General features: G+C 45.1%; 1 long non-coding RNA gene across 2 annotated transcripts in view; it reads left to right on the forward strand.

Annotated features, from left to right (window-relative positions):
- The window catches only part of LOC309537382, a 63,046-nt gene that overhangs the window by 16,319 nt on the left and 23,844 nt on the right, over window positions 1-22,883 (forward strand). For both annotated transcript variants that reach the window (XR_014221850.1, XR_014221851.1), the window contains exon 3: window positions 16,825-16,980. This is a non-coding gene — a long non-coding RNA (uncharacterized lncRNA). The remainder of the gene's footprint in view (window positions 1-16,824; window positions 16,981-22,883) is intronic.

The raw sequence follows: 22,883 nt of genomic DNA on the forward strand, positions 1-22,883 counted from the left end.
TGAGCTGGGATTGTTTCATGCCTCCTCTCCCCTGTGAGAATCGCAACCGAATTCCTTCGTCGGAGCAGAGCGGGGCCATCTGGAAAGCTGGAGAAAGGTCTAATTGCTGAAGGGGAGAGAGAAAGTCGTGGTTTGGCTTACGGCAGCACTTTTAAATTTACAGTTTTCCTTTATGTCTTGTAAATGGCACAGTTCTCTGGATATATTAAATAGCACATGCAGTGTGTATAAGTGTTTTCCTGAGTGCGCCATCTGCATTATCTCAATAGGCCTGACAACAACCCTGTAAGGCCTGGCCACAGCTGCAGAGTGGCTGCTTATGAAGTCCCAAGAGAGAGGGAGGACATTCTGCATAACATTTGCTAATGCTAATGTATATAGAAACATAGAATTGGAGAGTTGGAAGGGATCCCAAGGGCCATCTAGTCCAACCCCCTGCAATGCAGGAATCTCCCCTAAAGCATCCATGGCAGATGGCCATCCAACCTCTGCTTAGAAACCTCCAAGGAAAGAGAGAATACCACCTCATGTGAGAGTCTGCTCCACTGTCAAAAGGCTGTTATTGTCACAAAATTTCTCCTGGTGTTTAGTTGAAATCTTCTTTCTTGTAACTTGTAAGCCATTGGTTTCGGTCCTAGCTTCCAGAGCAGCTTGCTCCATCTTCCATGTGACTCCCATTTAGATATACGAAGAAGGCTATCATATCTCCTCTCAGTCTCCTCTTTTCCAAGTTACACATACCTAGTTCTTCCAACTTCCTTATAAGATCATCTTCATCGCCCTCCTCTGCACATGTTGCAGCTTGTCAGTAGCCTTCTTAAACTGTGGCGCCCAGAACTGGATACTGTATTACAGGTGTGTTCTAACCAAAGCAGAATAGAGTGGTACTATGGCTTCCCTTGATGCAATATGTTAATATAAAGGCTATATTCCAACTCAAAATACAATCCATCTGACATAGTGGGGAAGACTGGGTGCCTGCACAGACTGTTGTTCATATGCTGCTGTTATTGGGCAGCTACTTCAAGCCCCCTCCTGCTTTCCCTTTTTAGGGTTCTTTATCTTTAAATGGTACTTGGATGGGACAGCTGTAGAGGATTCCTTTAAATAGAGAAATGCCCTCTAGGACACATGCCCACCCTAGTAAGCGGTGGCATCCATGGGTAGCTGGCTGTGCCCTCTGCTGATGTATGCACTGGGCATTTGAACCCCCACCTCCAATTCGCCTAGTTGGGTTATGAGTAGCTCATGGTCACCAACAAGACCCTAGAAGTCAAGCATTATGGGGCATCATGTTTTGTTGGAGGCCACCCAGAGTGGCTGGGGAAACCCGGCCAGATGGGCGGGGTATAAATAATAAATATCATCATCATTATCATATACACATGTATGGGAAGTGACCGCTACCACAAAAGCATAGCAATGTGCCCAAACTGGAATTTTTTGCATTGTGGGTGAAAACCCAACCAACCAGCCCGAGGGGAATTGCCAGAAAATAAATGGTAGCTGCCATGTTTTGTTTTTACCCATAATGCACTGGAACCAGAACTTCTCGCATTTCAGGGAAATAAAGATGGTGGCTGTAACCACAGCAACTGAGGGCCCAAACACCCACTCAGATATTGAGATGGTAGGGAATCTAGGAACACACCCTGTCATGCCCCCCTGCAAAGCCTCTTGATTACATCCCTCTGTGGCTTTTTTGTTTTTTAAAACAAATAAGGAAAACTTTTAGACAACAATGCGCTGTTTGGCCTGAAGAAATCTCTAACCCTAATAGGGTTAACACTGTGCTTTGTGTAAGCAAAGGCTGGAGAATAAACTACCGTTGTTTCCCCGACCTGACTGACACATTTATTGATCATTTTTTCCAGCAGTTCATTCATAAAGGCCAATTGAGCTGGGCTCTTGGGATAGAATAGCCTTTTAACAAAAGCCTCAAGAGGGGCAGTGCAGGGGCTGGGGCATGCGTGACTAGGTCTCGGTAATTTGCTTCTGAAAAGTGACAGACTTGTAGCAGGGAAAAACAGGTCCGGCTCTAACACAGCGTTCACTGGACTGCAGGCATGAAGTGCTGGATGGATAAATGGTTGCATGTGTTCTGCAAACTGAGAAGCTTTGCATGCAGAAGGTCATCTCAGCATCTCCAGGTCGGGTTTGGAGAGACACTCTGAGTCCCTGGAGAGCTGCTGCCAGTCACTGTCTACACTACTGATGGCCTGTTAGTCTGACATTGCATAAGGCAGCTTCCTGTCCTGTAAAAAAATAGCATCTTATCTGGTAATAGAGATTGGGCAGGACTAGAGCTCAGTGGTGGAACGTCTGCTTTTTGTGCAGAAAGTCCCATATTGAATCCCGGACATCTGCAGGCAGGGCTGAGAAAGTCATCTATCTGAAACCCTGGACAGCCACTGCTAGTCACCTTTCTGAAAGGTGATAAAGGTCTGTCCAGTCCACAATGGGCTTAGCATTAAAGAACCCTTAGAATGAAAAGACAGAAGCTGCCCATCAAACATTTGCATCACTTGGACGCAGAATGTTCTCCCTTCTATGGTGAAATCTTTTGTATTTCTATTTAAATTAGAGTAGCAGCTCTAAAATGGCATCTCTACATTTTTCATGCCAACCTATGCCCTCCTTTGTCTTCTTTTGGGGGACCTTGCATGTGCCCCCATTGGAACAGGGCAATAAGAGAAGAGTAAGCCCTTAAATGCCTGGCTTCGGTGATTGTGCGCACATATGCACACACTCTGTTTGAGGGTACACGGTCTTCTCTCTCTCATATATCATTTTCAGCTCCCTTGAAAAACTGTTGCCCATCTGCAAGTTGAAACGCCAGCCCTCAACATTTGGCTGGCTGAAACTTACATTTCAGAAACCCCTCATCAAAAAAACAAAACAAGAAACATTTCTTTAAAACCCCCAAACAGGCTCTAATCCCTTTCCGCTTGGCACCTGAGCCTAGCTTGGTTGTTGATTTTATCCTGCCGCCCCGCATGCTTTGGCGTCCGGCAATGACGGGATTGGAAGAAATCAAGGTTTAATGAGTTGCAGCTGGTGCAATAGATCCCAAGCAAGGGCTTCTTATAATCATGGCTTCCCGTGAAATAAGCCAGCGCTGTCCTTTCCTGCACATTCACCACCTCCAGGAGCCAGAAAGCATAGGGTTGGTCTGCAGCCAGAGCACACAGGCTGCACATTAAAGTCTCCTTTTCCCTTCACCTCTTGTGCCCCCATTGGAACAGGGCAATAAGAGAAGAGTAAGGCCTTAAATGCCAGGCTTGGGTGCTTGTGCACACATAAGCACACACTCTGTTTGAGGGTGCAAGTAAAGTTATTTATTTATTTCAGTTATGAATTCCTTCCTATTAGGGATGCATGAAGGCATCGTTTCTCCATTCGATAGCCTGCAGCTCTGTTTCCATTCCACTGCAGTTATGTAAGTTACGTGGTTGTTACGTTATTCTGATACATTAATTTCAACACAAATGAAATACAATGCAAACAGGAGTGGGTGGAAATAATCAATTATGTAACCTCAGTTTCCTCTTTCTTGGTCTGAATGTTGCCCCTTGTAAAACTCAGTGGCGAGGTGGATAGTGGCAATACTAGAATTAGTTGGCTCTGCCTCTCTTTGGCTCTGGCTCCATCTGCTATTGGTCTTCCAGTCTTTTGCCATATCAGTCCCCATGGTCACCAACTACCACTGGGAGTAGTTACACAAGACAGGACCTTCACAGTGGTGGCCCCCAGACTTTGGAACTCCCTTCTTGAGGACATCAAATTGCTGCTCTTATTGCTGCCCGTCAGACACCAGCTAAATCCTTTTCTCAGCCAGGCTTTGGGAAATTTAATTGTCCAGAGACGCAATACAGTCATACCTCGGGTTGAAGTAGCTTCAGGTTAAGCATTTTCGGGTTGCGCTCCACGGTGACCTGGAAGTAATGGAGGGCGTTACTTCCAGGCTTCGCCGCTCGTGCATGCGCAGACGCTCAAAATGGCGTCACGTGCATGCACGGACGCGGGTTGCGTTCGCTTCGGGCTGCGAACGGGGCTCCGGAACAGATCCCGTTCACATCCAGAGGTACCACTGTAGTTATATGGGTGGGACTGGAGTGTCATGAGGATATTTCTTGAATTTGAATGGTGTTATGGGTTTAATTTGATAATTTACCCTGTGATGATCGTTCAATTTATGTTGCGCACTGTCCTGAACTCCCAACTGGGTGGAAGAGCACAATAGGAAATGAATTAATTAATTAACTGGGGCGAGCAAATTGATGTCTAATCAAGTAGCGACAGGATCGATCAATTAATCCTTTGGTCAAAGCATTGTCAGAGCAATGCTGAGTGTTTGGTTAAAACCCTCAACTAGTGTGGTTCCCCACTCTTCCCCGCCCCCTTTCCCAACACACTTCATTTAATAAAACCCACAATGGTTTCCATAAAGCGCATCTTTGACTATCAGGACATCAAAGCCAAAAGCCGCCAAAGTAGAGGGTCAAAAGAGTTAACACGTATTATTTGCGTGGGGGAGGGGGCTCTCTTCCACCCATATCTACCATTTCTCTTGCGCAAAATAATTAGCAGTCCCGTAAGAAGCCTCCTGATCTCTTTTATTGGCACAATCATTATATAAAATATATCTGGAAGACTATTTACAAACTTCCCCATAACCATCAATCATGCCCTTTCAGAAGTTATCTAACCTCAAGAAACTGCTAATGCAACAAAGCTATTTAATGGTGGCATTGTGCGGAGGGGGAGGGGAAAGAAGGGTTTGTTTCTTTCACTCTCCCCCCACTTCCATTACTATGGAATTCATAATAACATCAATAATTAAATATAAATTGGATTTAATATTTTATGCTGGCGACATGCAATTTACACTCTACCCGAGAAATCAAAAGGTCATGTCTGATGTAAATGAGTGCGCTGTGTGTGTGTGTGTGTGTGTGTGTGTGTGTGTGTGAGAGAGAGAGAGAGAGAGAGAGAGAGAGAGAGAGAAAGAATGAGACAGACTTGCTAAGAAAGTAGACCCTGGAAATCCAGTCACAGCTCTTCCACAGTCCTGTTCTGGGTGTTATTAGCTCCTGGATGCTAAGTAGCCCTATCTCAAATATAATTAGTATTAGTGCTTTCTGCTGCTCCATGCTTTATATTACAAGGATGGAGATTCCAACTAAACATTAGGAAGAACTTTCTGGTGGCCAGAGCAGTTTAACAGTGGAACAGACTCCCTCAGCAGGTGGTGGACTCCCTTTCATTGGAAGTTTTTAAGCAGAGGTTATGTGGCCACCCGCCAGGGATTTTTTAGCTGTAATTCCTACATTGTAGGGGGTTGGACCAGACAGCTGTTGGGGGTACCTTACAACTCTACAGTTCTACGATTTATCGTAGAACTGTAGAGTTGTAAGGTACCCCCAACTGTAGAAGCTCTGGAGCCAAGTGAGGATTCCTAGGTAAGATCCTCCCTCTATTGTGTGGGCAGGTAATCCCTCCCCTACCTGGCCTGGTCTCCTTGGCAACGCTTCCCCCCAGGTGGGATTGGGTAACTGACTGAGGTAGGCGGAGACCTCCAGGTATCCCACCTGAGGGAAGGCAAAGCCAAGCCTATGCTGTTGGAGCCGCTCCAGATCTAGGAGCTGCACGCGTCCACGCAAAGGGCGCCCCCCATTTTAAGCGGGGAGCGGTCATTATGATGATTCTATTATTCAATTAACCTTGCCCTTCAATTTCTGCTGTGGTGCACAATTATTTCCAATTCAACACAGCATGGATGAGTGCATGCTGGTGTGTGTGTGTGTGTGTGTGTGTGTGTGTATGCGTGCAGGGGTGTTGTGTCCCATTTTATGCTTGAGGTGAAATGGGAAGTGCACTATTGCCTCAGACAGGAAAGCCTGGATATTGTCTAACCTCTGCAAAAGTTTTGTGCAAGCAAAGCATGATGAATGCTCAGTAAACAGGTCCTGTGGAGGCACTGGCGGAGGAAGATGGGGGCGGGGGGGCACCACCCCCGGCAGCGCCACACCCCCAGGACATGTGCCATGCCCCCGGGCGGTGCGTCAGCCACGTCCCCACCAGCTCTCTGCCCACCCCCAGAGCCAGAGCATGAAGCTCTGTCACTGTCTGGAGGAAAAAAGCACACCAAGAACTCAGGCCAATAGTTGACTATGCACTAACATGAACTTACTGGTTTTTGATCCATAATTGACGTCTGACTTGCTCAATGATTGAAACAAAGACCTTCAAGTTGAATCTGACTATGAACTGACATGAACTTATCTCTACTCATAAACTCTTATCTCTAATTCTGTAACGAATTATTGTGTTATACATATCTTTATGAGTTTGAGTTTGTAATCCTTGTCAGAATATATACTTTTGAATGGATTAATTTTTGTTACAATTGACTATTAATTTGCGAGTAGGGACCACTCCCACTATTGAAACTTACATTGGCCTGAGTTCTTGGTGTGCTTTTTTCTTGGTATATTTAATAACAAGAACTCCAATTTATTTAACTGTCTGGAGGAACCCCGAGGCTCCTGTCACATGGAAAATAGGGGTGTTTTTAGTATATAAGCACATATTCACTTTTATCTGTGAAGCTGTGCACTTCTGCTTATTCTTAATAGCTTGTGGAAGTGAGTCATGCATTTCTCTTTTTTCCTCACTCCCTCTTCCCCCCGTGGTGCACTTCCATTTTATTTTATTTTGTCTTGCTGCTCCCAGGACATTATTCTTTTTTTCTGCACAAAACTCAGATGAGGAAGTGGGTCAAAAGATTGTGGCCACTTTTCCCCAGAGACTTATCTCTTGGCACGCACTCTGCCAGGTGGCTGGATGGAGTGTGTCAGGACAAGAGGCATGTGCTGGATGGAGGGGGTGGGAGAGAAGACCATTTTCATTTCGATTTGGCTGGCTATGCGATTTCTGTCCCTTGCTTTGCAGCTGCAGGAAATTGGGTTTGGGATAGAAAGGTTTCTCTCCTTCCCAGGCTTAAAATAGAAAGTGCGTTTGTTTGTGAGTATGTGTGTCGGGTTCAGGGGAGCCCATGAAAGAGAAAGGAGGTGAAGCATTTATTTAGAAGAAGAAAATGCCATGGGCAAGAGTGGTTCAAAGGTGCTTGGAGGCTCAGGGCCAAACTAATGCAGGTTCCAAATGTTCTGTTCCTTTAAGTGTGTTGTTAAAACAACCCCAAACACAAGTGCTAGTGATCGGGGGAAGATTATGGAGAGCCAGTGTGGTGTAGTGGTTAAGAGCAGTGGACTCGTAATCTGGTGAACCCGGTTCGATTACCTGCTCCTCCACATGCAGCTGCTGGGTTACCTTGGGTCAGTCACACTCCTCTGAAGTCTCTCAGCCCCACTCACCTCACAGAGTGTTTGTTGTGGGGGAGGAAGGGAAAGGAGAATGTTAGCCGCTTTGAGGCTCCTTAGGGTAGTGATAAAGCAGGATATCAAATCCAAACTCTTCTTCTTCTTCTTATGACAATAGCATGGAGTGGGACATTATTTAAAGTATTTATATACTGTGAAATATATATTGTGAAATATCAAGCTGGTATATAATAAATACAAGAAATTGCAACGTAAACAATGCAAATACTAGTTAAAAATGGCTGTTTTTAACTCTTTTGCCCCACTAGAGTCCTGATCAAGGACAGGCCTCACCCACATCTACAACTTGGGAGGTTCTCCACCCCCCCAATTTAAATTGCATGACCAGGCACCCCAGGGACCACTAAAGGGTAAAGAGTTAGAGCCACCCCACCCCTTTGTTAAAGTCCTGATCCAGACTGAACCCCTCTGCTGCCAATTTGCAGAACAACCACCCTGTAAGTAAAGGCATAGTTATGTAGCCACCATAGCATGTAATTTGGTCTAGTGGCACGATATCTGAGCCATCACTGGGCACCAGAAACCTGAATATCCACACTAGCCATAAGGCTAAGACTATGCCACTTTATTGCTGTTCAACAGAACACCACCAACACTTGTTGACTGAGTCTCAGCAAGTGTACCCTGCCTTTCAAACAGTTATGGGTGCTTGAGGAAATTGGTTTCTGTGAATTCCTGAATCAAACTGACCTGAACTGCATCTCCCAGACTAATGTGCAGGTCATAATTATCCTTTGGATTTCATACTTCTCCAAATTTTGCAATGCAGTTCGTTGCCCAAAAAAATGAGCGAATGGGTTGAATAATTATTTTTATTAAAGCCCTTTTCTTTTCTTTTTCTCCCTTTTCTCCTTTTCTTTTTTCTTTTCTTTCTTTCTTCTTTCTTTCTTTTCCCTTTTTCCATGCTCAACTCTCTCTTTTCTTTTTCTGCTTTTGCTTTTATGTCGATTAGTTTTTACCTCGTATCATAAAAAAGTTTAATAAATAAATTATGAAGTGAAAAATAAAATTTTCTAGGCTCTGCACAGAGTGTTTTTTGGTTTGGTGCTCTGGTGCGAGCCACTTGATTCATGTGAGAGTGTGAGACCGATAAATGGGACATTCCAGGATCCAGTCAGAAGCTGGGATGGCTTCTGCTATTCCAGATGTCCCACTCAAATCAGGAGGGGTATGGTCGAGGGGTATGGAATGTGTCCTTGAATTCTGGTAATGACTCTTGTTCGCCTGGGTAGTGGATAGAGAGTGTTGTATAGAAACTAGCCTACTGCACAAAGGCAAAATTAGCATTTACTGGCCTAGCCACTTTTGCCTCTGACCCTGTCCACCACTGACCTGTGGCTCTTGGAGTTTTACCCAGAAAGTAATGTGGCCCCCAGGCTGAAAACCATTTTCTACTTCTAGTTTTAGTCCAAATTGCTAGGTGTTTTGGATTTAAGAGAATTTAGAAGCATACAGCAAGGAGACTAGCATGTAAAAAGCAACTTCCTGCTTGTGTTGCCTTTAAAAGTGTGTAACCAAAAAGCCCCCCGCCCAATCATCAAAACACCTGCAATCAGCTGGGCCCCAACTCAGTTCCTTTTTCTGATGTTTCCCTTCCAGATTTGTATCAACAATAAAAGGGACTGAAAGAAGCCTCACATCCAAATTTAGATGGCATTCAGACAGCCCTTTATTCCATTCCTGACATTTCCTTACCTGATAATTTTTGTATTTTTCACACAAAGTAAAAGCTGTTTCTGGAAATCTAGTGGAGGTTTAGTATTCATTTGTGTGCTGTTCCCCCCCCCCCCGCCCAAAAAATGTTGGCAACCCTTGTAGCCTGGAAAATTGTGGAAGCTTTGTGCTATAATTTGCCTGCTGTTTTCATGGCCACAGCCACTCACATGATGAATTTTGAGGTGGTATTGCAGCATACAGTTTCCCACCATTTTCATGGGTTTATCATGGGTGAGCAGAAGCATATATGTGCATATATGGTGGTGGTGACACTCAATGACTTCCTCTGTAATGTCACACCATGTACGGTACTCTGGTGTGAATGGAGTTTAGTGCAACATGGTGGTGTATCGATCAAAAGGGCACAGTTCCAAGGGAATGTTAGAAGCTGGAGCAAAAGTGCTAGGCTTACAGTGTATAACCAAGAAAATGAACACAACCATCTCCAAGTCTGAATACACCCACAGAACGACACTTTTACTTCTCAAACTGAAATGTATAGAATCATAGAATTGTAGAGTTGGAAGGGACCGCCAGGGTCTAGTCCAACTCCCTGCAATGCTATAAATAACATGATAGCGTACAGATTAAATTATTTGGCATCTAATAACCACTGCAATCAGTTTCCATGAACAATCTGATACAGGTGAATATTATTGCTGGCTAGACATGTTTTGTCTCTCTTCTTTAGTGGCATAGCTAACATTTCAAGGATGCTGCTTTAGAATAGATCCATGTTGTATGCAAGCTTGTATCTGTCAATTAATGTGCCTCCCCCTCCCAAATACTGTCACGTATTTCTCTTCCTTCTCAGGTGTGAAGAGTCTGGGCACAGTAGGCAGGGTGGCCAGATTTAAAAAAGGGCAGGGCTTCTGTAATTGTGTAAAAAAATATATAAAGGATTTTCAGTAGGTGCAGCTTCTTATGCAACTATTAAAGGTGCAGGAACGTTTTCTTCTTCTTCTTCTTCTTCTTCTTCTTCTTCTTCTTCTTCCCACCCTAACAGTAGGTGTACGTAGGTGTCATAGGCCCTTCAGCTCTCGCATGATCTAGCATCCACAGACACAAGAGGAGGAGGACGGAAGTTAGAAGTAGATACAGGGTGGGGTGGGGTTGGAAGGTAGGCATGCAGGAATGGAAGAGAGAGGCTTGACATGTCCGTTCCCCACTCCTCCTGAGGGATGCAGAGCCACATCAGGGTGGGGGGAGGACTTCAGTCAGCCAGGGCTGAACAGGAGAAGATGAAGGCAGAGGGGTAGCACATAATCTTGTCACCAAGAACAAGGTGCCACTTCTGTAGGTATGATCAGATGCACCTGCATGGATGGAGCACACATGCAGGGCTGAACCAAAGGGAGAGTCCCATGAGCAAGCCCTCCGCCATCTTTACAAACTTGGTTGGAGAGATGTGTCAGCTGTGTGTCATCTTCCTGGCTTCTCTTTATTGTGGACGCCTTGCCTTGCCCATGTACTTTGGAATCCTGACTTCTGGGCCTTGTTCTTCCTGCTGAGTCTGCTCCACTTTTAGCTTGATTAAAGAGCTCTTCCTTACTTTCGAGTAAGAGCTGCTATCATGTTTTTCGACAGGAACCTGACAGGGAGAAAGAATAATCCATCTCATGGCAACAGGTTTTTCTTTTTTAAAAAGAAAATCACACGCATGCGAACTTATTGTTTATGGGGAAATGTACAACTAGGAGGTGGAAAACTTCTCATTCGCAGTTCGTTAATTGAATAGACGTTTCATTTCTTTTAGTCCAATATGGCCAAGCTAAATAGGACCCCAGAGGAGGCTAACGTCCTGTGTACCTCCAGAGGTCATGAACCCGCATGTGGTAGCTCAGAAAGGGCAGCCGTCACCTTGTTTAGCCTGGCAAGCGGTGGAAAGTGCAAAGCTCTTACAAGTCTGGCTTTGAATGGTCTGAAGCTTGAAGCAAGGGAGGGAGGTTCCTGGAGTTCTGGCAGAACATAGAGGGGGAAATCTTGGAGAATGGAAATGAACATCAAAATGAAATCCTGCCTCTGTTCCATTAAAATGACACAAACTCTTTCCCTGTCATATGGTCTGTGGCAGACTTGGCCAACCTGGCGCTCTCCGGATGATTTGGACTACAACTCCCATCAGCCCCAGCCAGCATGGCAATGTTCTCCTACACATGAACACAGGGATCAAGCTGGAATATAAGGGTTCAGGTGGTCGCTGAGGTACCCTGGACCTAAGTTGTTCAGGGCTTTGTAAATTAATACAAGGACCTTGAACCTTTGCCAAAACTGCAGTAAGACTGTGTTTGTTAGGAGACATGACCACTTAATGAATGAGGGCTTTAAGAAAGTACAAACTGCTGCAGAAATGTCAGGGACAGGATTTCAGACTGGGAAAACGAGAAACCCGAGAGGAACCAAAACTGACAGATTCGTCCAGCTGAGCTTGATGACGCTTACGCCAATGTAAGTTGACATTTGGGTGGAAAAAAATGTGATATGCAAGGCCAGTCCAGCCATTTGGCAGAGTGAGTCAGTCACTTCAGGTGGCAAATGCTGAGTGTCAGTGGCAGCCCCAATGCCAGCTTCCTCTGTTTATTAGGAGACAGTCACTTTAAAATGCTGATGAATTTTCAGGAGGATTTTTAAACTCTCCCTCCCCATCCCTGCAAGTTGTTGCAGAAATGTGGGGAACTGAATTTAAGATTGGGAAAATGAGAAGCGTAGAGAAGCAAAATGGGCAATTCCCTCTATTCCAACATTTGAGTAAATCTTTGGTTTGGATTGGGGTATTAGCTCCCTCTCCCTACTTGCATTGTAGGAGAGTGTGTGATAAAATAGGTAATGAAAAAGATCTCCCACCTCTTTGTATTTTTCAAAGTATGGAAAAAGTACATAAATGCCTTATTGCTACAGATGAAGGTGCATTTTAAAGCAAAGCCACCTGGTTTCAAAGAGCATTCCAAGTCCTAACTGCTCTTAATAGCTTAGTTCCCCCCGCCCCCCCCCCCAGTGGAACCAACCACTCTAGAGGGTCCCTTGTTTAGAGAGCATAACTACTTACAATCCAGTATTCACTCAGGTACGCACGCGCGCGCGCGCACACACACACACACACACTTAAAAAAAACAACAACAGCAAGGCAGGAAATGGCTTGGAGCTCAGTGGTGTATCATCTGCTCACATGCAGAAGGCTACTGGTTCAAACCCTGGCATAGAATCTTAGAATTGCAGAGTTGGAAGGGACTCCAAGGCTCATCACGCCTAACCCCTTGCAATGCAGGATTCTCAGCCAAAGCATCTAAGTCAGCAGAGATATTATTGCAGTGGGAAAACACCAGCAGGAGCGCTGGATTGGTTCTGTTGGTGTGTTGGCTCCGCTGGGCATTTGCACCACACCCACCTCCCTGCCACCTCACCTTTCTCCCTCCCAGTAAGTGATGGTGACCCACCTGCCAGAAAGATGGCACAGCGGCTCCAGTGCACCCAGCAAACCACTTCTAGTAGCTTCCAGCGGAGAGGCTTTGCACACATTTTATGGGGACAAGCTGTAAGCCAGGACAGTAGCAGATGCTTTGAAGGTGGCCACTTATGCATCACCAGAAAGGAGAACAAGCGAGGATACAAATTTGCAGAAGATCTCTATTTGTTGTTGTTTAGTCGTTTAGTCGTGTCCGACTCTTCGTGACCCCATGGACCAGAGCACGCCAGGCACTTCTGTCCTCCACTGCCTCCCGCAGTTTGATCAAACTCATGCTAGTAGCTTCAAGAACACCATCCAACCATCTCATTCTCTGTCGTCCCCTTCTCCTTGTGCCCTCCATCTTTCCCAACATCAGGGTCTTTTCCAGGGAGTCCTCTCTTCTCATGAGGTGGCCAAAGTATTGGAGCCTCAGCTTCACGATCTGTCCTTCCAGTGAGCACTCAGGGCTGATTTCCTTCAGAATGGAGAGGTTTGATCTTCTTGCAGTCCATGGGACTCTCAAGAGTCTCCTCCAGCACCATAATTCAAAAGCATCAATTCTTCGGCGATCAGCCTTCTTTATGGTCCAGCTCTCACTTCCATACATCACTACTGGGAAAACCATGGCTTTTACTATACGGACCTTTGTTGGCAAGGTGATGTCTCTGCTTTTTAAGATGTTGTCTAGGTTTGCCATCGCCTTTCTCCCAAGGAGCAGGCGTCTTTTAATTTCGTAACTGCTGTCACCATCTGCAGTGATCATGGAGCCCAAGAAAGTAAAATCTCTCACTGCCTCCATTTCTTCCCCATCTATTTGCCAGGAGGTGATGGGCCCAGTGGCCATGATCTTCGTTTTTTTGATGTTGAGCTTCAGACCATATTTTGCGCTCTCCTCTTTCACCCTCATTAAAAGGTTCTTTAATTCCTCTTCACTTTCTGCCATCAAGGTTGTGTCATCTGCATATCTGAGGTTGTTGATATTTCTTCCGGCAATCTTAATTCCGGCTTGGGATTCATCCAGCCCAGCCTTTCGCATGATGAATTCTGCATATAAGTTAAATAAGCAGGGAGACAATATACAGCCTTGCCGTACTCCTTTCCCAATTTGGAACCAATCAGTTGTTCCATATCCAGTTCTAACTGTAGCTTCTTGTCCCACATAGAGATTTCGCAGGAGACAGATGAGGTGATCAGGCACTCCCATTTCTTTAAGAACTTGCCATAGTTTGCTGTGGTCAACACAGTCAAAGGCTTTTGCATAGTCAATGAAGCAGAAGTAGATGTCTTTCTGGAACTCTCTGGCTTTCTCCATAATCCAGCGCATGTTTGCAATTTGGTCTCTGGTTCCTCTGCCTCTTCTAAATCCAGCTTGCACTTCTGGGAGTTCTCGGTCCACATACTGCTTGAGCCTTCCTTGTAGAATTTTAAGCATAACCTTGCTAGCATGTGAAATGAGTGAAATTGTGCGGTAGTTGGAGCATTCTTTGGCACTGCCTTTCTTTGGGATTGGGATGTAGACTGATCTTCTCCAATCCTCTGGCCACTGCTGAGTTTTCCAAACTTGCTGGCATATTGAGTGTAGCACCTTAACAGCATCATCTTTTAAAATTTTAAACAGTTCAGCTGGAATACCATCACTTCCACTGGCCTTGTTATTTGCAGTGCTTTCTAAGGCCCATTTGACTTCACTCTCCAGGATGTCTGGCTCAAGGTCAGCAACCACACTACCTAGGGTGTACGAGACATCCATATCTTTCTGGTATAATTCCTCTGTGTATTCTTGCCACCTCTTCTTGATGTCTTCTGCTTCAGTTAGATCTTTACCACTTTTGTCCTTTATTATGGTAATCTTTGTACGAAATGTTCCTTTCATATTTCCGATTTTCTTGAACAGATCTCTGGTTCTTCCCATTCTGTTGCTTTCCTCTATTTCTTTGCATTGCTCGTTTAAGAAGGCCTTCTTGTCTCTCCTTGCTGTTCTTTGGAAATCTGCATTCAATTTCCTGTATCTTTCACTATCTCCCTCGCATTTTGCTTGCCTTCTCTCCTCCGCTATTTGTAAGGCCTCGTTGGACAGCCACTTTGCTTTCTTGCATTTCTTTTTCATTGGGATGGTTTTAGTTGCTGCCTCCTGTATAATGTTGCGAGCCTCCATCCATAGTTCTTCAGGCACTCTGTCCAGCAAATCTAAATCCTTAAACCTGTTCCTCACTTCCACTGTGTATTCATAAGGGATTTGGTTTAGATTGTATCTTACCTGTCCAGTGGTTTTTCCTACTTTCTTCAGTTTAAGCTTGAATTTTGCTATAAGGAGCTGATGATCTGAGCCACAGTCAGCTCCAGGTCTTGTTTTTGCTGACTGTATAGAGCTTCTCCATCTTTGGCTGCAGAGAATATAATCAATCTGATTTCGATGTTGCCCATCTGGGAATGTCCATGTGTAGAGTCGTCTCTTGTGTTGTTGGAAAAGTGTGTTTGTGATGACCAGCTTGTTCTCTTGACAGAACTCTATTAGCCTTTGCCCTGCTTCGTTTTGATCTCCAAGGCCAAACTTGCCAGTTGTTCCTTTTATCTCTTGATTCCCTACTTTAGCATTCCAATCCCCTATAATGAGCAGAACATCCTTCTTTGGTGTCACTTCGATAAGGTTTTGTAAGTCTTCATAGAACTGGTCAATTTCAGTTTCTTCAGCACCAGTAGTTGGTGCATAAACTTGGATTACTGTGATGTTCAAAGGTCTGCCTTGGATTCGTATCGAGATCATTCTATCATTTTTGAGACTGCATCCCAGTACAGCTTTCGCCACTCTTTTGTTGACTATGAGGGCCACTCCATTTCTCTTACGGGTTTCTTGCCCACAGTGGTAGATATGGTAGTCATCCGAACTGAATTCGCCCATTCCCGTCCATTTTAGCTCACTGATGCCCAGGATGTCAATATTTATTCTTGCCATCTCATTTTTGACCACATCCAACTTACCCAGGTTCATGGTTCTTACATTCCAGGTTCCTATGCAATATTTTTCTTTACAGCATTGGACTTTCCTTTCGCTTCCATGCATATCCACAACTGAGCGTCCTTTTGGCTTTGGCCCAGCCGCTTCATCAGCTCTGGATCTACTTGTACTTGTCCTCCGCTCTTCCCCAGTAGCATGTTGGACACCTTCCGACCTGAGGGGCTCATCTTCCAGTGTCATAACTTTTATATGCCTGTTGTCTTTGTCCATGGAGTTTTCTTGGCAGGGATACTGGAGTGGCTTGCCGATTCCTACTCCAGGTGGATCACGTTTGGTCAAAACTCTCCACTATGACCTGTTCATCTTGTGTGCCCTGCTCGACGTAGTTCATAGCTTCTCTGAGTTCTTCAAGCCCCTTCGCCACGGCAAGGCAGTGATCCATGAAGGGGAAGGCAGTGATCCATGAAGGGGAAGATCTCTATATGCTAATATATATGCATTTTGCTATGTGCTATACCTGGGGCTGCTCTTGAAGACAACTCGGAAACTTCAACTGGTCTAGGGGTTCCATTTAGAACTCATATCACTCATGTTTTAAAACAGCTGCATTGGCTGCCAGTTCATTCCCGGCCCAATTCAAGAGGCCCATGTTAGTGTTAAAGCCGTAAATGACCCAGACCCTGAATATCTAAGAGACGACATTCCCTACATTTGCTTTGCATACAGAAGGTCCCAGGTTCAATTCTTGAATATCCAGGTAGGCCTTGGAAATAGTTTCCTGCCTGAAACCCTGGAGAGCCACAGCCAGTCAATGTAGACAATACTGAGTTAATGTCCAAAAGTTGTACATACATAATTTTATTTGTATACCGTCTTTCCACAGTTCTAACCATTCTCAAGGCGGTTTGCAACATGAAAAAATACATAAATGCAACATAACAGAAGTGTTGTTGTTTAGTTGTTTAGTCGTGTCCGACTCTTCGAATAACAGAAGTAGTCGTGAACAATAAAGAAAACATTAACAAATGCACAACCAAACTTTCACATAAATCACAACAAGATCTAAAATAAAAGTGTAAGGCAGCTTCCTATGGTCACCAGTTTATTTGTATACGAATAATGTTTTCAAAAGTAAGGGATGCCTTGCATATTGTTCCTTGCAGGACCTAAAACTTAGCAATGTAATGCATGCCTTCTGCTTCAATTTTCTCTTTTGGTCAAAAACGTTATTTATGTTTTTGCTGTTTTTGATTTGATTTGATCTTGCTGATACAAATTTGTCGGGTGTTTTTGTCTCTGGCAGATTCCAAGAGAAAAGGAGTATGATTGAATTGTAATACTTTTTACCCAAAGAAGATGGACAATAATTGCATTTTCAAGCTCCTAAATGTAATCTTTTGTCTATCTAATCTTGGAGAACAAGTGGGATGAGGCATGTCCCTATGTGCCGAGAGAGAAGGTAAGTTGCAATACTATTGATATGCTATTATTTTCCATCTTTATTTATCCCTAGATGCACTAGGAATCACTCCCTCCAGACCATTCATAATTGAGAAATGCTTTTAAGACCTTTAAGAGATGAATACTGCATTTTGCAAGGTGCCTATTTGATTGTCTCCAGGAGTCATGTTGATGGACGACTCAGTTCGTATCTTCTTAAGGAACCTAGCAGCAAAGTGAATGGATAAGGAACAAGGATTTGAGCTTCTCACTTGGCAATCATGACTGTCCCAATCAATTTGAAATGGGGAGATCTTAAGAACTGTAGAGACACAGAGGCATTACAAGGCTCTCTATTATAATAGGAGAATTCAAAGGGCCAGTGTGAAGTGTCTGATAATTTTTACAGCAGCCTTTGCCAGCATGATGTTCTCAATACGTTTTTGTTTTTATTTTTTACTACAGCTCCCATCTCCTGCCAACCTAGCAGTTCGAAAGCACATCAAAGTGCAAGTAGATAAATAGGTACTGCTCCAGCGGGAAGGTAAACGGCATTTCTGTGCGCTGCTCTGGTTCGCCAGAAACGGCTTGGTCATGCTGGCCACATGACCCGGAAGCTGCACACCGGCTCCCTCGGCCAATAAAGCGAGATGAGTCGGTCACAGCTGGACCTAATGGTCAGGGGTCCCTTTACCTTTTTACAGCTCCCATCAGCCATGTTGGATGCTTGATGGGAGTTGTAGTCTTGCAAAACATCTGAAGGGCACAAAATTGAGGAAAGCTGCTTTAGAGCAATTAGGTTCTGTGTTGGGTACTTACAGTGGGTTCCCCTACTGACTAATCTGATTCTATGCATAAAAGTGTTAAATTAGGTCTTAGGAGACCTGGGTTTGAATCTCTACTTGGCCATGAATCTCACTGGTGACCTTAATAAAAATAAAAAAGTTCCTTCCAGTAGCACCTTAAAGACCAACTAAGTTAGTTCTTGGTATGAGCTTTCGTGTGCATGCACACTTCTTCAGATACAGGTTGTGAGGACAAATTGAATAGGATGAGAGCCAATTAATAATACATGCAACCAGTGGTTTTTTTTTTCTCTAGAGAAAAAGGTGCCAGAATGCACCTCTCTCAGAAGACCCATCCTAGAGCCCAAAGAGGATCTCTCTGGGGTCAGGGTTTGTGTGTCTCCTCACCAGCCAGAAGCTTGTTGAGGCTGCTCCGCTGAGGTTCCTGTGCCTCAGAGCAGCTGAATGAGGCCTCACCCAAGCCCTCTCTGGCTCCTGTGAGCCAGAACAGCTGGGGGTTTGCTCAGCTGAGGTGCAGCTTTCCCGCACATCAGCTGTTAGCTGGGAAACTGAAGAGCCTCAGCAAAGCCCTGTTGTGCCTCAGGCTCATGAGAAGACCCTCTCTGGACCACATAGAGGATGTTTACTGGCTGGTCAGGTCTGTTCCCACAGTACCAGGGCTCAGTTGAGAGGTACTGGAACGCCGTTCTGGAGAGTTGTGGCTGGAAAAAAAAGCCCTGCACGCAACAACCAATTTACACGCTTCCCATTGACACATGATCGTGCACATGCGCATCACACTGAACCCAGAGGCGACCTTCCAAATGGCAAAAACGGCCCTAAAAGAGCCCAGAAAGGGCAAAAAGGTGTGAAAACAGTGCCTAGCAATCCTACAAGCCTTTGCAAGTGCAATCCCAGGAGCCCTTGCACCAATGGTTGAGGTCTGTGGAGAGTACAGGCTTGAGCAAGGAAGTTTGGAGGGAACGATTGTAGTGGAGTTTGGTGTTTGGTAAAATGCTGCTGGTTTTTTAAAGGGTTTTGCAAAGGTTTCAAGTGGTTTAGAGAGTGTTTCCAGGCTTTTTTTGATGGTGTTTCAAATATACATAAACACGCGGTGCCTTGGAACATAACACCTGTGTAAATTGGGAGGTGTCTGCAGCAGCAATAATAATGATAATATTTATCTGTCCTTCACTCAGTATGCCTCTGAATGTCAATTGCTGGGCAGAGTGCTCTTACATCCTCCTTTGCAGGCTTCCAAGAGTCATGTGGTTGGTCACTGTGAGAACAAAATGTAGGGCTAGAAGGGTCTTTTTGCCTGATCCAGCAGGGCTTTTCATAAGTTCTTATGCAGTGCTGACTCCAGATTTTAGAGGGTCCTTCCAGCAAGACACTTCCCATGCTCCCCCCTTTCTCAGTGAATCTACTACCCCGCTGCCATTATCACCAGCTGCTGCTGCTGCTGCTCCTCCTCTGCCACCTTCACTTGCTTGCCTGCCAGGGAGAGACCCAAGGAGTGAGTGTCAGCATCCGGGGGTCGAAAGGCCAGCTGGCTAGCCCCCAGCTGGAACGTCTCCCTCTCGGCCATCACGCTGCGGAGATTCATCAACCTCTGGCTCTGGCGTAAATCAGCGACTCAAGCTTGCTGCCTTGAGCACACTATATGTAGCAGCGTAAACTGCACAACAGAAAGGCTGAGGCCGTGGATACATACTAAAACTACGGATTTATTTTATACAAATCAGAACAAAGAAACATGTCGTCTCTCCTTGCTGTCTTCTCGGAGAGACTAAAAAAAGCAATACACAGAGTGGAAGTTCCGCTCACGGGACCCAGCAATCTGTGCTGGAAAGTAAACAGACATGTGACACGCAACAATCCCATGTCTGCAACAAAAGGTGGAATGGAATCTCCCAACACCGAGCAGGTGGCATTGCCTCCTGCTCTTCCTTCTCACCACCACTGCTGTCTGGGCCAGAGTGAGAGTTGAGCAGACAAGCAAGCAGGTTGGAAGCGTGAAGAGGTGGAGCAGGTCCCGGGGGACTCTGCTCAATGTGTACAGTCAGCTAGTGCCCATCAGTGCCAGCTCGTGGTGCCAGCCCTGGTGCTGGAAGACCGCTACCCCTTTGACCTATGGAAGGGCTGGAGGACCCTTTTCAGCCAGAGCGCCACATTCTGTTCAGGGCAATCTTCTGAGGGCCACATGCCATTGGTTGGCAGAGCCAGAGGCAAAAGTAGGCAGGGCAGCAAATATAAATATCACTGTTATAGAGTGGTCTAGCTTCTACACATACATACTCAACCATTCCTCTCTATCCTCCATGAAGGCAAGCAAAAAACATTACTGGAGGTCAAGGACACATTCTGCCAGGCATAAGTATTCAATGAAGCAGGGTCAGTGAAGGGTGTGGCCTGTTCTGAGGGCCAGATAGACAAGCTTGGAGGGCTGCATTTCTCCAGTAGTAAAAAGGACATCCTAAGGAAAAGTAGGACATTCTAGGGTCAAGTCGGAAACCAGGACAGCTTCTGTAAATCTGGGATTGTCCCTGGAAAATAGGGGCAATTGGAGGGTCTGGTGAAAGAAGCTTCACCTGCTGGTTTCTCTCCTGTCCTGTTGGGGATCCTGGCTTGCGCCATTCCTGTTAAACAGCTCCAGTGTATCGTTGGCACAATCTTTTGCAACAGAAAGCAATTACAGCTAACGGCTCCAAAGCTCTACCTACCGAACCTGATCTGCCTTGTCATGTCCCATTAACTTCGCCTTCAACTCTAATCCTTGCCCCTGTAGTATATAATGAAAGACATTCAAATATATGTATCAAAATGGCATCCGTATTGATTTATTAATGCTAGGGAATGCTGTCCTAATTGAATTGAGATCCAGGAAGCAAGTTAATGTAGCTAACAGTGATACAGGAATTCAATCTCCCCAGTGCCTAGAATTATGACTTTTTTTTTGGCCGTCTTTGTTGGCAGTTAGATAAATAACAAATCAATGTAGATTTCAATGAGCTTTCTTAAAAGGCAGAGATGGAGCTGAACAAACAAGCCTGGCTTTAGCAACCGAGGAAAAGTTTAAAGAGTTTTCTAAAGGGAATAAAGGAAATTGGGGAGTTTTTGGAAGGGGGTTGATGTGTGGTATCTTTGAAAGAAAGGGGCTGTGTTCACTGGGTCTGGCACATGCTAACAGAAGGGTGGTGAAGGTTCAGGCAGCCTGAAGCCCACAGGGGCTAGCCTGAGGAGGAGGAGAGGGTTTTGCATATGCTCAGAGGCACTCTCATCTACAGCCAGTCTGTAAATATATATGGCTGCCTTATAACTATGCCAGATAGCTGATTGAGAGCTAGTGAAATGTAGTGATTAAGAGGCTGAACTATAAAGCAGGAAATCCTAAGTCTGAATCTCGCCCCTGTGAACTCACTAGTTGATCTTAAGCAATCAGTCCCATTCTTCCACCTGTAATAGGGAGATAAAGACACTGGCCTGCCCTGGAGGGCTGTTATGAGCATTAGTGAGATAATGAAACCCTTTGAAAACTCCAAAGTGTTTATAATGGCCAAATATTACTGAGATGTTGAGAGAGAGGGGGGTCTCTAACAGAATGCTCAGTATCATCACCAAACAGCGGCTCCTTAGGTGGAGACTATAATTCTTTGGTGGAGGCTATAACTTAGGATTCTTCCTAAGCCATGGTTTGGCTTAGCATTACGTGCAAATGAGCCTATGAATGGAGAGTGGATGCATTCTTGTCTCTAGCACACATCCATGTAAAAAGCATGCATGTGAACACTAGGATACCACAGAATGCATAGCCTGCCATTTTATTTGCTCATTGAGAACCATTTCATAATAGATTTTAGGACAGATATGTTTTTCCAGCAAATCTTTCCTCTAAAGAAAAAAAAAACCCACTTGGCTTTTAAAACAGTGGGATGAATTTTGTAGAGGAAATGACGACATGAAACAACAAATGAAATAAAGGGTTTTATCAAATGTTAATTTTACTCCTAGACCTATTGGAATTAATGGAAATGACTAACTTAGATCTATTAATTTCAATGCATCTACTCTGAGTAGAACTTAGAGCAACAATTTTGGGGACAGCCACCATCAGTAAGAGTATACAGTCGTACCTTGGATCCCAAATGCCTTGGTATTTAGACATTTTGGCTCCTGAATGCTGCAAACCCAGAAGTGAGTGTTTCGGTTTGCAAACATTCTTTGGAACCTGAACGTCTGACAGGGCTTCTGCGACTTCCTGCAGCCAATCAGAAGCCACACTTTGGTTTCCGAATGTTTTGGAAGTCGAACGGACTTCCGGAATGGATTCCATTTGACTTCTAAGGTACGACTGTAAATGGATTACAAGCATATTTTAATAAGTAGAACGTTTTAGGTCATGACAAATAAGACATGGTGTTAGTTACAGATGGGTAGCCGTGTTGGTCTGCCATAGTCAAAATAAAAAAATTCCTTCCTGTAGCACCTTAAAGACCAACTAAGTTAGTTCTTGGTATAAGCTTTCGTGTGCATGCACACTTCTTCAGATACACAGATACTGTGTATCTGAAGAAGTGTGCATGCACACGAAAGCTTATACCAAGAACTAACTTAGTTGGTCTTTAAGGTGCTACAGGAAGGAATTTTTTTATTAAGACATGGTGTTGTTCTGCTAAAATAAGAAGAGCCTTGCAGGGGTGTAGCTAGCTGCTCTGGCACCCAGAGCGGTATGGGTGGGTGCGAGCTGCCCACGAGGGTGCCCTGGCGATCCGTGTACAGGGATGGCGCGGCGATCCACCCAGGGGAGTGGTGTGGCAAACTGCCCATGGAGTCCACCTGGCGGACACAAGCCCCACACTGCTGTTTTGGGCAGCACGGGGCCCCGAACCACTGCGTCACTCCCAGGAGAGATGCATGGCTCAGGCACACTGCAGGCCAGGCCCCACGGTAAGTGCCACCCCCGCGGTGTGCCATTTTGCCATTGCCCTCAAGGATGACACCCGGGGCCCCCCTGCGCCTCCCTTCCTACGCCCCTGGAGCCTTGCCAATACAGTTCTGTTTTCAGAACAAGAAGTCCTAAATAGCAGGAACATCATGGGTGCTAGCCAATAGGCACTCTTCACTGTTGCTTTTCCCC

The sequence above is a fragment of the Podarcis vaucheri genome, assembly GCF_965113315.1.
Source record: "Podarcis vaucheri genome assembly, chromosome: 7".
NCBI lineage: Eukaryota > Metazoa > Chordata > Lepidosauria > Squamata > Lacertidae > Podarcis > Podarcis vaucheri.